At 27.6% G+C, this 16,402-nt stretch overlaps 1 protein-coding gene across 2 annotated transcripts in view; it reads right to left on the bottom strand.

Moving 5' to 3' along the window:
• The window catches only part of LOC109603969 (putative polypeptide N-acetylgalactosaminyltransferase 9), a 59,908-nt gene extending 50,263 nt beyond the window's left edge, over nucleotides 1–9,645 (bottom strand). Inside the window, exon 1 of one of the 2 annotated variants that reach the window (XM_020020484.2) lies at nucleotides 9,393–9,645. The gene's annotated coding sequence lies outside the window, so the exon portion shown is untranslated. The remainder of the gene's footprint in view (nucleotides 1–9,392) is intronic. The other variant, XM_049962231.1, reaches the window with a different exon arrangement.
• Between the last annotated feature and the right edge of the window lie 6,757 nt (nucleotides 9,646–16,402).

Here is a 16,402-nt window from a genome sequence, read left to right as displayed (position 1 = left end):
CAAGTAATAATAAATTAAAAGAGATGTTAGCTAGTTTTTTGTCAATATCGAGGGAGTCATTTTATCAAATGAAAAAAGTAAGAATAAAATAGAATGGGAGTTACACTACAAGGGAGTTTCAGTATTAATGTTATTAGAATTTCCTCAAGTGAGAATAGTGGGAATAAACTACAATAAAAATAATAAAATATTGTTTCTACTTATTACGAAGGTGTTTAAAAATTAATATATCATAATTTTCTTAAATAAAAAAGTGTGTTTCAACTAAAGTAAATACTACTTTTTAACTAATTAAAATGAAGGGGATTAATATTATTTTGCAATTTTAAGAATATCTTAAATAAAAAAGTGAGCATAAAGTAGAAATAAAATTTGAGGTAGTTTTTACAAATTATGACATTTTATTTCAATTATTTTAAATGTAAAAAGTCTTTTACATAAAATAAAGGCACATACATAACAATTAATATTATTGGAATCTTCTGACGTGGAAAAATTGAGAATAAATTAATATAAAATCAGTGTTATTCTTAAATAAGATTTATCATCATCATCTTGTAGCCACTTTTATGGTTATTAAATATTCTGAATATTTCTTACTGCTTTATTGTACGTTACTTTGTGGTTTATATGACTAGAAAGTTTTATAAATATGTATATTTTCATATAAGAATATTTAGTATATTGTTGACATTTATAGAAATATAAACTGTCGCCATCTGAATTTACTCAGATGTGTTTGTTTAAACGCTAGTGTTATAGTCGACCTCAAAATCATAATAAACTTTAGTTTTGGTTATGAAATATGTATAAAAACTCTCTGTTTATAAAATGATTTGAGTTTTGTGATGATAACTATGAACCTGATAACAAAAGATTGGCGTTGCTAATGGTCAAACGTTTATTATAAATTAACCGAGATTAGATTTGAAGGATGCTGGACCGAGTCGGAAATGATAAACACCGATAAATATACAAACACTCCTGATTATATTACACTTTAATATGCTTAATTAGGTTAAAATAATGATGTGTACAAGTACTGCATACAGTTAAAACAGAATTGTATATTGTAATTGTATATTTTCTCGCAAAATTTTAATTTAATTTTTCCCTGGTATTATTTTAACCTAATTAACTAGATTACAGTGTATACCTGACCGAAAACGGGTAATAATAGTTTTTAGTTTATTATCGATTCGATTGGTTGCCGAAACGGGCCAATTAAAACAAACAAACAGGCAAACAGACCCGCGCAATTTTCTCTATTAAAAACCCACGCGAACACAATGTAAAACCTCAATAAATCTCCCGGACTGGCGGTTCCGTTCCCGCCAGTTTTGCTGCTGCTTTTTTTTCGTCCTGCCACCCCCCTAATAAAACCGTTGAACAATCGCAGTTATAAAACACTTTTATATGAAAATTCCTTGAACGTGTCAGAACCCTAATGAATCATCTTGGCAGATAATGCGCGAACACTGTTGGAAATTGCATTATTAAGCTTTCCACCCGAATTTCACGTGATTAATAACCGAGCCGGAATGACTTTGCCTAATTGAAAAATGCATTTTACATACGGAAACCCGACCAACGGAATCACATTCAATAAATCACCGGTGCATTTTTCATAGTCGCCCGTCGCGGGGTTGCTTAAATCCTAAACGACCTTATCTTATCGCCTGGAATCGTACAAAAACCGGTAGGTGTGATCCGGGAGTTTTAGGGGACGAACGAAACTGGGCAACTGTGGGAACATTTGCAGCGTTATCTCCTGTTTATTGTTGATAATGGCTTCGAAAATTGATGTTACGTGCAACGTTCTAATCCGACAGACCATTACCGAATCCAACGTCTGCTTGTTAACTCTACTAATGCCCAACATTCAATTTTTATTCATTTTTCTTTTTTTTTTTTTTTTTTTGTTGCTGGTATTTTGTTGCTCGCACTAATGATCACGTTTGGAGTTTAAAAATAAAAAAATCTGGTTATCCATTAAAAAAAAAAAAAAAAACTAAACTTATGCTTATAATTTATATAATACATTTTTCTGATGCAAGTGCAATTAAAACTGTCACTAACGTAACAAAATCACATTTAAATATGATCCGCTTTTAATTGGACGCATTGCACATGTTCGCGAAATTCAATCAGACCCGGATTAAAAACCGATTGAACCTTTAATTGAAACAATCCGAATTCAATGATTCACCAAAAACCGTGCGATCCAATTAAATTCTTCAGGTTTCCCGACGACTCGGTTTCGCACACGAACTCGAACGGGTACCGGACAAACAAAAGCGTTTCGCTTTTTTTTGGCGGTTCGGATGGCACAAAGCGCTCGCGATCGTTTTCCCAGTTGCGCAATCGAATGGAATCCGATATTGGCTCGCGTTGGGAGAGAGAGAAAAAAAGTTACGGACGCGATTTCGGTACCGTTAGTCGGTCCCCAACCGATCAGGTTCCACAGGTGGTTCCAGCTAATAACTTATTAGCGAGTGACGAAGAGACCGTTCCCATCTGTTACCCACTTCGGGTCGTTAAAATACGATTAACGTTTTTCAAATGGCGATTTACGATCCGGGTGTTATTAAAAAAATTAGCACGGGGTTGTGTTAAAGGCCAATTGAAATCGGCCAAATCGGGTTACTTAGAGCGAGTCAGCAACCATCGAAGTCGACCTGGATTCAAATATGAGAAAACTAACATTATTTCTTGATTTTAATTTTATATTTTTTTAAATATAATATTAAGGTTGGATATGGTGTTTTTTAAAAATTAAAACGCGATTTGATATAATTTAGTATACGTAAAGGACTTAAATAAATAAATAATATAATTATTATAATAAATTATACAAAAAAAAAACCTTTATTTTATGACATAAAATGCACGTTATATTATAAAATAAAAATAATAATAATAATAGTTATATAAAAAACAAAAATTAACAAATAATACATTCCCCATTATTTACGTATCAAAGGGTTTTTTTAAAAGAGAAAAAATACCAACACACCGAATGTTAATCACATTTTATAATGAGTTCATATAGTCAAGAATACATCAAACAAACTATTTTTAGATTATTAAATTTTAAAAAATGTAGTAAACATTATCAAAGTAGAAATATAGAAAATATACGTATATACGTATCTACTTCACAATGAGATCGTAAAAGATCCACCCCCTGATATCTTTTCACGCCAATAATGTTTATTCATCATAATGTAAAAGAACACTTAATTAAATAATTATTTTTTTAATTAATAGATTGATTTAAATATCAAAATTGTTTTAATTATAAAAGAAAAGTAAATAGTCCTAATTTATGCAACAAAATAGTATTGAATAGAGAATTAAAATATCTTTCAGAAGACCACCCTATATAAAAATAGTTGATACTGTCCATATGATGCTGGACAATTTGATACAAGTAGTAGTTATACATTGTATAAATTATACACTGTATAGAGGGACTTTTTACAATTTTACATTATTATATTTGAGTTTTCACAATAATATATCGGCAATCTACTGGATTTTTACCCTTTTTTTCCTTAACCCCCTAATCTAAAGAAGTATGGACGCCCAAAATAAATTGAAAAAAAAAAAAGAATTTTTTTTGACAAACTTGCTTTATACTTTATGGCTCTGCGAAATATAATAACTAAAATTTAAATTAAAATACAAGCCACAAAAGGCAAAAAAAAAATTTTAACTTTATTCTTTAATCAACAGAGATAAATTGTGATTGATGAATAAAAGCTTTTCTGCATTTACTGAACGTGACCTACATCTATCGTCATCAACAACATTTCCAAAAATGGAATAAACACTAGTTGGGGCTAGATAAAAACTGATGAACCAAATTAGTTAAGAAATATTTACGATAATTACCTACTTCACTATTCAACTGGGTCTGAATTTTCTCTAAAATTGTTCACAAAAGATTCAGATGTAGTGGGTGGTACAAAATCAATCCAGTATTTTTAATTGTTATTGCCCTTTTTCGAATGACTGCCAATGATTCATCCTACCTATTTTAGACTCTTTATTACTTTCTATCTTATCCTTTATTAATTTCTATAATTTTGCTCACGAGTTTGTTTTATTATATGCAGAACTACAGCATTGCTTGAAAAAGTACGTTTTATGTTTGGTATCTAATGATCGTTACAGTAACGCAGTCCTTAAACTTTACCTCGGACAATCCCTTCTTATTCTTGCAGCGAGACTTTCTTTCTTAGCTCCAGTGCCATATAGCAATTGTTGGGAAATATGTATGAAATAACGGAGTCCGGTGCTCTTCATCAATTTCGTTACATCTTAATTATTTTAAACTGGATTATTTTTGTGTAAATTATGAATTTTATCTTTTGGACACACAGACTACCATGGAAGTCCCGAGTCAGCCAATATTTTGTTTCGGCCAAATCTACTAAATACCGGTCCGGTCAAATCTACTTAGGATTGCTTGAAATGAAATAGTAGACAACTTAACTAATTTAAGATAATGTTTATTTTTTATACCCTGTATTATAAAGGAACAAAAATATATATTTTTAATAGTTTAATATTTAATCTAAAAATTAGATAAGATAAATTGTAAATATTTATTATTACATGCTTCATTATTCGATATAAGAACAATGTATTGGGGGCCCAAAAACTTTAGTTTTCAGTGCTTCAATTCTTCGATCTAAGAATGCATAAGAGTATAAGGAGCTCAAGATGAACCGATATAGAATATTTAATAAAAGCTCTTTAATGTACATCGCCATTATCGTACATTAAATAGGTCCTAACCGAAAAAAGTTTTCCTTGAAAAGAGCTTATTTTATCGATGCGAACAAGAGTGGCTTTTCTCAGTTTATGGATTAAGCTATTTAAAAAATATATTATGGAAAATATATAACGTATACAAAAACTTCAATGTGTGTAAAGGATGTTAATTCAAGCAGCCAGCAGTAATCATTTCATATTTGACAACCTGATTAGGGGAGGCCTTTTAGGAAAAATTTCTGTATGAAACAACTTGTATACTAAAAATAACAAAAATGTAATTTGTACGAAAATAAGTATTTTAAAATATTATCCGTGTTTTATCTTTTGGTCATTTTACAATTCATAAAATCCTCTTTCATAAAACGAGTAATGAAGCTTATAAAAAAATTCTGTAAATAAAGCAGTAAATAAAATATCAGACAAAACGAAAGAGACATTTGAGTCGGCCCTAGAAAAATCGATTAGAGTTAAAACGGTCGCTTCTTTATTTTAATAACTAACGCAAAACTGCTAAATGCAAATGCTTTAATTCGCCGGACGAAAAAGCCCTAAAAACACAAAAAAACAACGCACCAGATAAGACTGAAAGACTGCGTTATGAATACGAAACCGGGTATTTCAATAATCTCTCGTGCTTTATGTAGATTTTGATGTGTTTCCTTTTCTTCAACGTCTCCCGATTAAAAACGAAATAATAACACTTGGAGTGTGTTTGTGTGGGGTTCAATTTTGAAATGGTGTAACAAAATGTTTAAAGAAGATAAGATGGACTATAATGTTATAGTAGGCATTTAAAACGGTTTTATCTTACACCAAATAAACCAACTGGAGTGACATCTGTTTTCTGGCAGTTTGTGAAGCTGATAAAACTAAACTAGACAACAAGTGGGCGTTGATACGAACAAAACGAAAACCAAGCAGGAAGCTAGATTAAGAAAATCAAGAATAAAAAGAATATTTAATAGAGAACGAATCGGATTTTACACAACCGGAAACTGTTATTAAATAACTAGCGAAATTTTATGCTCATTAACGAGCACACATTATTATAATGAGATTAGATACAGATCTGTTGAAAAACGAACAAAATTGAATGAAAGGTGAGCTGAAGATGGATTTTGTAACATATGTTTCTGTAGAAAAAGCTATTTTATGAATGTCTCGAGATCTTCTCTTTGTCATGGTATTAAAATGTGGGTTTTGTACTCTTACATGATTTTGTTGGGCAACAGAACTTTTCCTTGACTTTATTTTATGCAGATCGGTTCAATACATTTGAAAATATCAACTTCATTATAAAATATTAAAGGTGAAAAATGTATTGCCAGTTGTACAAACATCTACTTACAATATTATTAATTTCTGTGAATCTTGTCATTGAAACGGCAAATTACATAGTTTCTATGGCTTCGTTTAAGTGGCATAAAACAGGTAATAAAACGGTTAATCGAAATTGCCCTTCGAATCGACCTTTCCGCAAATTAACGACATGCCATCAATACCTTGACACATTTCCTAATAAATTACGCGTGCATATATCTTTTGTAATTCTCGCTGTGCATCACACTTTGCAAATCCGAAGAATTCGCATTGTTCAATCTCTCGGTTTGTGTGTCTTAAGGTGTGTCACATAAATATCAACTTGGACAGGAACGAAAACGTTTTGCGGCACAATCGATACGAACGGGAACTAATCGTTTCGCACTTGCAATTATTATTAAAGACTGCGTGTCTGCGTTTTAAATAATTATTATTAACGCTTTGGTTAGAAAAAATCGATTCGTCTGTGCATGTTTAATTTAAATGAGAAACAAGATTATTTTAAAAAATTTAACTTATACAATATATGTTACATTGTATATGCATGTATATACAAATAATTTCTATATATATATATATATATATATATATATAGAAGATCGACTTGGGATCTTCTATTAAGACTAAATATATATTTTTATAATTAAAGAAAAAAAATAATTTGTTTGTGATCGAACAACAACAATATTTTTAAAAAACTGAACTTCTTCATAAATTTTATAAAATATTTTAAATGATAATTTAAAGTAAATTTTATACAAAATTTATTATACTATAAAATATTCTTATAACCAAATAAATAAATAAATCTACATAATTTAACAAAAAATAACATTATATGTTTAAAATAATAATTTAAAAAAATCTAAATTAAATTTAATAGCGAACTTACTAATATTAGCATAAAATGGTTTTATAATCTTTTATTAAAATATATTAAAATAACAAGAATATTTTAGACAACTGAAAAATTTAACGTTTTATTATTTCCTTTCTAGGAACGTAAAAGAAACAGGAAACAATTGATTCTTTAGTGGATGATTAATTATAATGAAACAAGAATGATGAAAAAAATTATACTTCGAAATAAATTTTATAGAATATTTTTAATATTAACTATATTGAAAAATTGAATTAGAGTGTTCTATCAAGAAGAGAATGCCGTTTTATAATACCTTTATAATTTAACAAAAATATTCAAAATCAAATTAAAATGATGAGTAACTGAACCTCGAAATAAATTTTATAAAATATCAATAATGTTTATCACTATATTGAGAAATAAAGAAAACTATTAAATTTGGTATAACATTTTCATAACCTTTTTGAAATTATAATAAAAACAAAAATATTCGTCAATGTATGATTTATTAAACTGAAAAACAAGAATAGTTTAGAAAACTGAAGTTGAATTCCATAGAATCTTTTAATTTTTTTAACTAAATTAAAAAATTAAATTGAAATTTTCTCTTAAGATTATTACTTTGTTTCCTTTCTAAGAACATAAAATAACCAGGAAGCAATCGATACTTTAGTGTATGATTAATTAAAAGGGTACAAGAATAAATAACAAAATTGTACTTTGAAGTAAATTTTATACAATATTTTTAATTTTAACTATATTGATAAATTGAATTGGATTGTTCTAATAAATGAGAATATCGTTTTATTTATTATACCTTTATAATTTAACAGAAAAAAAAAATCAGTATTCAATTTCAAATTATAATGAAATGAAAAACTGATCATTTAAATAAATTTTATAGAGTATTAATAATTTTTATCACAACATTGAGAAATAAAAAAATCTATTAAAACTACTATAACATTTTTACAACCTTTTTAAGAATATAATAGAAACAAGAAGATTCGTCAGTGTATGTTCGAATAATAATAAACTTCTAGATAGATTTTATTCTTTTCTAAATTATTTTATTTATTTTTATCTTTATAACTATAATACTGAGAACCAAATGTTTTCTATTAAAATTAAAATTTACTATTTTTAATAACATTTTTAAGAATATAATCTAAACAGGAAAAATTATTTATTACATGTTTAATTAAATACAAGAAAAATATATTAAAAATTATACTTTTAATTAAATTTTATACACTTATTACATTATCAAAAATACAATATATAAATAAATGTAAAATTTACCAGTGTATATTCAATTAAAATGAAGATATAAAATAGTTTAGAAATTAAAAAAAAAGTTAATTTTATAAAATACTTTAAATCTACAACAAAATTAAGGAATCGTATTGACATTTTCAGTTAGTTAGTTTAGTGAGCACATAAATAAATGAAAATGAACTGTATACATGTTTGATTGAAATGAAGAAAAAATATATAAACTTTATAGAATATGTATAAATTAATATAAATATATTGAGTTATCGAATTTGAGTCTTCTATTAAGATTAGAATAATAGAAATTTAACTTTATACATAATTTATTATATTATAAAAAATTCGAAACATAAATAAATAAGCAATAACTATTTTATTATAACCTTTTTAATAATATAATAGAAACAGAAACTGATAACTTCACACCTACAATAATAATTATTATTATTAGAGTCTGCGTGTCAGTATTCAAATAATAATTAGCAGTTATATTTAAAAAAATCAATTCGTCAGTGCTTGTTTATTTATATTAAGGGAGAAAAAACTTCGAAACAACAAAAGGAGGAATTACAGATAGCGGGTTTCGGTGTTTGTTGTCTGGCCGAGACAGAAATGAATTAATCGCGTAACTGGTTTCGGATAAAAATCGAAGGATTTTACATGTTGTTTATCATCTTAAATTCTTAAATTATTCGGTTAATGGACGTGGTAGGTAGTTTGGGTTGTCCGACCGATAAATTACCGGAATTTTGACTCATACAAACAATTTTGTGGCCACCGAGCAAAAATTTTCTTCTTAATGGTATTGAACTAAATTAAAAGTGAATGAAAGGAACGACATTAATAATTTATTTACCAATAATTTTAGGACTTCGCTATATTGTTTAGGGCAATTTTGATCTTATCAATACTTTGAACGAGCACTTTTAATAATTTCGTCCAAAATATTTTAATTTACACTATTTAAAACCTGAGTTTACTTGGAATCACTTTTAGTATGAATAAATTAATTTCAAGAGACTCAAGAAATCAGCAGGTTTTAATAAGTTTTGTATCGAGTTTAAAAGAGATGAATTTAATTTGGAAAAAAATAAGTTAGTTCTTGAGGCCATTTGAAAAATTTACAAAGCCACCAAAAATTCCGTTGTACCTTTTTCGTAAGAAATTCCTCGGGGGCAATTCCGTTCGACGGCCACAATAAGAAAACCGCCACCGCAGTCCAATATCCGATATGAAGAACAACCAACCAACAACAAACAACCACTGGACACACAAAACGAGCAACGAGCAACGAGCAAAGTGCAACGAGGAACGAGAGACGAGAAAACCGGCGTGATTGTGATGAGTGGAGTGAAGAAACTGTTGAACGAGCGCTGTTGCTGCACGCGCGTCCGTCGCCCGACTGTCGGACGGCGCGGTTCGCGGAGACGCGGTGTGCGCGCACACGAACGGCGCGTCCGTTTTGGCCTTCTTCGTGCCGCCGAAGAAGACCCGCTTGATAAGCGTTCAAGGCCGGACGCTGTCCGTGCTTTTTCTCTCTTTCCTCCATCCACACTTTTGTTGCATCGGTTTCACTTTTTTTTTTTCATTCGCGATTTGGTCCCAAGCCGCCGGTCGGTCTATGCTGTTTGCGTGTCTATAGATTAGAATCTAGATTGATTCAATATCTATGGAATACTACTCTTTTTTTTCCCTCTGTAATTATTATTTTTTATTTGGGTTTATTTATTTTTAAAGTGGATTAGTTTGCCTCTAATCGTCACATTTACAAATTATTATAATAATCAATATAATAATAATTATTAATGTAAAATTAAAATATAATTTTCATAATTATGTGTAATAAATAAAAATTTTATAAAATTAAATAATAAATTAAAATTTGAAAATTGAAAAAGTATGAAAATCTAACTGTTTACAGTCGAAAAAATATCAAAGCAATCATCAAAATTTATACATTTTCGTACTAAACATAAAACTACCAAAAATCAAAACCATTAAAATTTATGACAAATAATATTAAAATTCATCAAAATATAATGGTTGATACAATACCAATACAGACCTATAAAATAAAGAAAATATATAAATGTCAAAAAAGATCAACATTCGCAAAAAAAAAAATGACCAAAGGCTCAGAAATATAAAGTTACAAAATTAAAAAAGTACAAAATATTAAGATTTGATTCAATTTTAAAAAATCCAGGGAAATAGGAAATAGGAAAACAAAATTTACACATTTTCATACTAAACATAAAACTATCAAAAATTATAAAAAATTCAACAATTATTAAAATTTAAGACAAATAATGATAAAAATTATAAATGTCAAAAAAGATCAACATTCACAAAAAAAAACAATGACCAAAGAGATAAGCCTCAAAAATTTAACGTAAAATTAAAATATAATTTTTATAATTATGTGTAATAATTAAAAACTTTATAAAATTAAATAATAAATTAAGATTTAAAAATTGAAAAAGTTAAAAATCAAACTATTTACTGTCGAAAAAAATATCAAATCAATCATCAGAATTTACACATTTTCGTACTAAACATAAAACTATTAAAAATCAAAAACATTAAAATTTAAGATAAATAGTATTTAAAAATCATCAAAATATAATGGTTAATACAATACCAATACAGACCTATAAAATGAAAAATAAAAAAATTATAAATGTCAAAAAAGATCAACATTCATAAAAAAACAATGACCAAAGAGATAAGCCTCAAAAATATAAAGTAAAATTAAAATATAATTTTCATAATTATGTGTAATAATTAAAAATTTTATAAAATTAAATAATAAATTAAGATTTAAAAATTGAAAAAAGTATAAAAATCAAATTATTTACTGACGAAAAAAATATCAAATCAATCATCAAAATTTACACATTTTCGTACTAAACATAAAACTATTAAAAATCAAAAACATTAAAATTTAAGATAAATAGTATTTAAAAATCATCAAAATATAATGGTTAATACAATACAGACCTATAAAATGAAAAATAAAAAAAAATATAAATGTCAAAAAAGATCAACATTCACAAACAAAAACAATGACCAAAGAGATAAGTCTCAAAAATATAATGTAAAATTAAAATATAATTTTCATAATTATGTGTAATAATTAAAAATTAAATAATAAATTAAGATTTGAAAATTGAAAAAAGTATGTCAAAAAATATCAACATTCGCAAAAAAAAAACAGTGACCAAAGAGATAAGTCTCAGAAATATAATGTTACAATATTAAAAAAGTACACAGTATCAAGATTTGATTCAAGATTTTAAAAAGAGCAAAAATCCAGGGAAATAGGAAATAGGAAAACAAATTTTTTTTAATGTCACCAATATCACGAATTTTAATGAAAAACAATTCTTAACATTTACACAATGTTGCAAAGAAAACATATAGAAAAATTACACAGTAAGAGTGAGAATTGGAATGTAGAAAAAATCTTATAACGTATGGAAAGGGTGAAAAATCAGAATTATGACAAAGAGTTTTAAAATATTTAATTTTGACGAAAATTAAAGATTTTTACAACATTTTATGAAATACAAAAAAAAAAAGTTCAAAAACTAGAATGAATGACAGAATTGAGAAGTTGTAAAAATGTAAGGTGAGAAAATCGTAAAAATTCAGAATTATGACAAAATGTAAAATAATTATCAAAATTTTTAAAGAATTCTTATATTATATAATGTTTAAAATAGAAAAGTATTAATAGAAGAGAGCAATTTTTTAAATTAAAAAGTAACAAAAATAGTAAAAATTCCGGATTATGACAAAGTATATAAAAAATTTTTTAATCAACTTGGACGAAAAAATAAAGGTTCATACAACATTATATAATGTTAAAATATAAAAAAAATCAAAAAATTTAGCATGATTGGAAGAGTTAGTATATCCTATAAGACGTGAAAATAATAAAAAAGTTGTGACAATATGTAAAAAATTATTAATATTTTTAATGAAAAAGTAACAACAAACAACATTATATAATATTAAAATAGGAACTGAAAAATAGATTAGAAGTGTAAAAGAAGTCATTCAAAACTAAAAATTTGTGAAAATATAATATTTGTGAAGAGGTAAAGAAAATCTTGCACTTTTTACAACATGTAAAAATATGCGAAAAATAATGAAAGACACTTCTTTAATTAAAGATTCAATTAAAACTAAAAATCAAAAAGTCCAAAATATTATGCTAACGTGAAATTTAAATATTTTAAAAACAGCAAATATTATAATTAACTCTTTTAAATAATGAACAAATTGTGATAATAACTCGGGATCTAATAAGAGCATACAGTGTGGCCCATTTAAAAGCGGGACGCTCTCATAAAATTTTTATTTTTTTATCCATTTTAACAATTTTTTTTTCAATTGTAAAGCATGAATATATACATATTTATAATTCTGTGGAAAAATTAAAAATCTTATTTTTTTAATTAAATAGTCTGTCCAATAAACTGTCAAAAATTGCATAAATTGTCTTATTTTTCAAGAATATTGGAATATTATAGCATATTTTTTTATGAAATATATATACCCATTTCAGAAAGTGCTTAATCAAGTAGTTTAATTAGATTTTGTATACAAAATTTACTAGTATGATTTCTTCAATTTTCATGCCTAAAAATTGCCTAGTTTGGTCTTGGGTCAAACAATGTGATATTTTGTCTATAAGTACAAATTTTCATTCTTTACAATAGAAAAAAAGTGAAAATTGGATAAAAAATATAAATTTTATGAGTATGTTTCACTTTCAAATGGTCTACACAGTATAAAAACAATATTATTAATCATTTATCAAATAACTTGAAAATTATTAAAAATAAAGGTTCCATAAACAATTCATGAATTCTAATTTCACTAATTAATATAAAACAACTAACATTACAGATGCATAAAATAATTTTTAGGTTAAAAAAGATCATTATGTTATGAATAAAATTATAAGAATTATTTAATTCATGGTATTATCTTTTAATTATGACATACGCCACAAAGACATGCGGACAATAATATAACAATTTTGCAGTGTTTTCACTTTCGTTATTTGTATTTTTGCAAGCTTTCTTCACACAAAATCCGACTGATAATAAATACAATCAATCATTGTCCTTTACAGACGACATTCAGAAATTTTACACCCGTACAAAACGAGAATTCATACGGTTCGAGTTCTTCATTCTTCCCGGTCTATTCATCGTTTTCGCTTTTGTCCGAAGAACGAATTACATAACAGCATACCGAAAAAAGCGGTGTTTAATTGCGAACAACATTTCGTTCGCCTTCAGTATATTGTTGTTATTGTGACCACAATAATTTGTTTAACAATTTAATTGCACCGTAATTTCGACCGGCCATAGAAAAAAGGACGGTCACGAAGATCGTATTTGGTATGTCGGTTATTAATAACGTCTTGGGAAATGATTTTTGGCCAGTTATTCGGCGAAATGTACACACAGTATATATTAATTGATCGGATAATTTAAAATAAGCCCGCGGGACGGGCAAATTTATGGTACAGACGAAAATAATCTGTGCGCAAAATTTATAAATACAAAATCATGATCGATTTTATTATAACGCATTCCGTCTGAATTAGAATTACAAATATTTCTGTCGCGGTAAAAAGTGCCGTGTTATTTTTTAATCACGATTGAAAAAGCCCATTTTATTAAACGCACAATGGTCGAAAACACGTGGGAACGAAGAAATCATCGCGAAACTGATTTTATTCCACACACGAAATTGCGATTTAAAGGGGATTTATTATAATTGGGGAACAATGGCAATTACAACGTGGGAAATGGCTCGTTTCCGAGTTTTTTTTTAATTGGATTAACCAATTAGGGTAAAACAAGTGTCATTCACTTCGGATTGTCTTAAAATAACTAGTTTTAGTGCATTGTTCAGTTTATCCTAAGCTTAGCTTCTTTTATGGTACAATAGTCCAACAATTAAGTATTTAAACATTAATTCAGAAGAAGAACGCATAAATAATAAGGTGGAAATAGATAATTTAGCTTGATGATGCAAGTGAGTCGCCCGGAGCGGAGGAAGAACCCGACATACCGAAGGTGACCGACAGTTTTAACCTCTGGAAAGTGTGTCGGACGAAATCGACCCGCTCACCAGTTTCTCGGTTCACCCACGAATCCATAACCACTTTCAAATCATCGACAAACATCATGTGAATTCATCTATGATATTTTAGAGTTCTTCTGGTTTCAGTGTGAATCATCCGATTCTTACCGTACATTAGACGATGGTGTTGAGAATGAAGAAATTTCTATTCGGTTGGATAACAAAGAAGAGGCACTCTGACATTAAAACAAAACCCAGGAACATGCGAGCATAGAAAAGAAATCGCTGGGACTGTAATTAAGGAATTTAGCGTCAGTTTATTGTATTGTACGAAGCTGATCGTGTAATTAACAAGACCATTACATAAATTGCGTCCGTGCACTGTTCATAAAATTCGTACGATTTCTCTTAAAACGCACCAAATCGATGGATGGATCTATTTGCAACAATTAGAAATTAAAAGTGTATTAAATAATGCGGTTCCGGTCTGTTTGGCCGCGGTTGCGATTAAAATTATCGTACGCAAGCAGGAAAGAATTGCGTTCAAATCGAAGTTTCATGGCGATTTGGAACGGCCGGAGTTCGGAAGTAGTTTTAGTTAATAAATGCGCGGAAGTTTCGACAACTTTTAAACTACAAATTTTCTTGGGGGAAAAGGTTAAAGTTAATTTTAAAAAATTTTAGCCTTGTTTGCGGAATTATTTATGTTGGTAATCAATGCAAAAAGGTCATAGGTTTCGAACGGAAAAAGCTTATTTGCACATTCACATTTTCTATAAAACAATGTTATATGTATATCGATTTTTAGAAATTCCATATGCATTCTTCGAAACACAATTTTTTTAGGTTAAAATTAGAAGTTTATTAATTAAATTATTACAAGCATCATTTTTTTTAGGAATTTGCTCTATTTAATTGTAAAAGAAATGTTAACGAATTCATAAAACCAAATCATAAAAAATTTTCTTTTTCGAACATTTTGAGTTCAAAGTGAAGTCAAGTATAGTAATTTAAATATCGAAAAAGTGTATTATACTGCATTTTGTGCAATAACTAAAATTAGATTAAATCAAATACACAAGTTTGCTTTTTTTTAGATTGTAGCGGTTTTATGTTCAATTTAAAAAATTATGGTACAAAATAATGTCCTTTATGTTCACTGTACTGGTAAGTGTCTTTATTATTTCTTATAATTATACTCTATTCAAATTACGTAGGGAGTACAATATTTAAGTATTTCGTTGCAGGTAACTGATGGATTACATTTTCTCATTTCAACTTATTGATCAATTCGGAAGTGCTTACTCGAGTTAATACCTACTTCAGATTTAAATTTTGTCAGGGTAACATTCAGACATAAAGGGCATATCGTACAATTCCGATTACATATTTAGTAATTATTATTATTATTATTAATTATTATTTTAATATTTTCAAAAAATTACGTCGAAAGGAAAGTACATGAAGGTACAGTAAATGCACTTTTAAGAACCCGTTGACAGTTATAGCATGATAGTCTTGAAGAAGTACTTTTACTAAATTATCAAGATTCTTATTTCCGAAAAAAACTCCTTATAAGACAAGTAATTCAATTCTTCATAAATTAATTACCTTTCTGCATCGGTTTACAAATTTGAGAGTCTGCAAACAAATCTTTTTTAATGCTTTAGATAGACAGTTTTGGAAAAAGGGTGATAAGACATTGATGCAAGACTACTCAAATCTTATTTTTTTTAGAAATGATGAATTTTTCATTTATAAAAAAATACAGTGTCGTCAAAAGTATGAAGCAATTTTAAGAAATAGATTTTTTTGTTTATCTCGGTTTATTTAAAAGTAGTTATACCGATTCAAGATATCGTATAGAACTGATGTTTACATTTTTGAACAAACAATGAAATACTCGACTTGAAAAAAACGAGTTGTAGATGTTCAAGTAATGGACTGAATCAACGCCAGATTTCGTAGAATTAGTTAAGGTTCTGTTTCAAAAATTTTGAGAAAATTTCGCATTCATGGCAATATAAAAACACGTATAAAGATGAGGCGACC

This window comes from Aethina tumida, chromosome 1 (assembly GCF_024364675.1).
Source record: "Aethina tumida isolate Nest 87 chromosome 1, icAetTumi1.1, whole genome shotgun sequence".
Classification (NCBI taxonomy): Eukaryota; Metazoa; Arthropoda; class Insecta; order Coleoptera; family Nitidulidae; genus Aethina; species Aethina tumida.
Note: the sequence above shows the minus strand (reverse complement) of the source record. Positions and strands in the feature narration are given on the sequence as shown.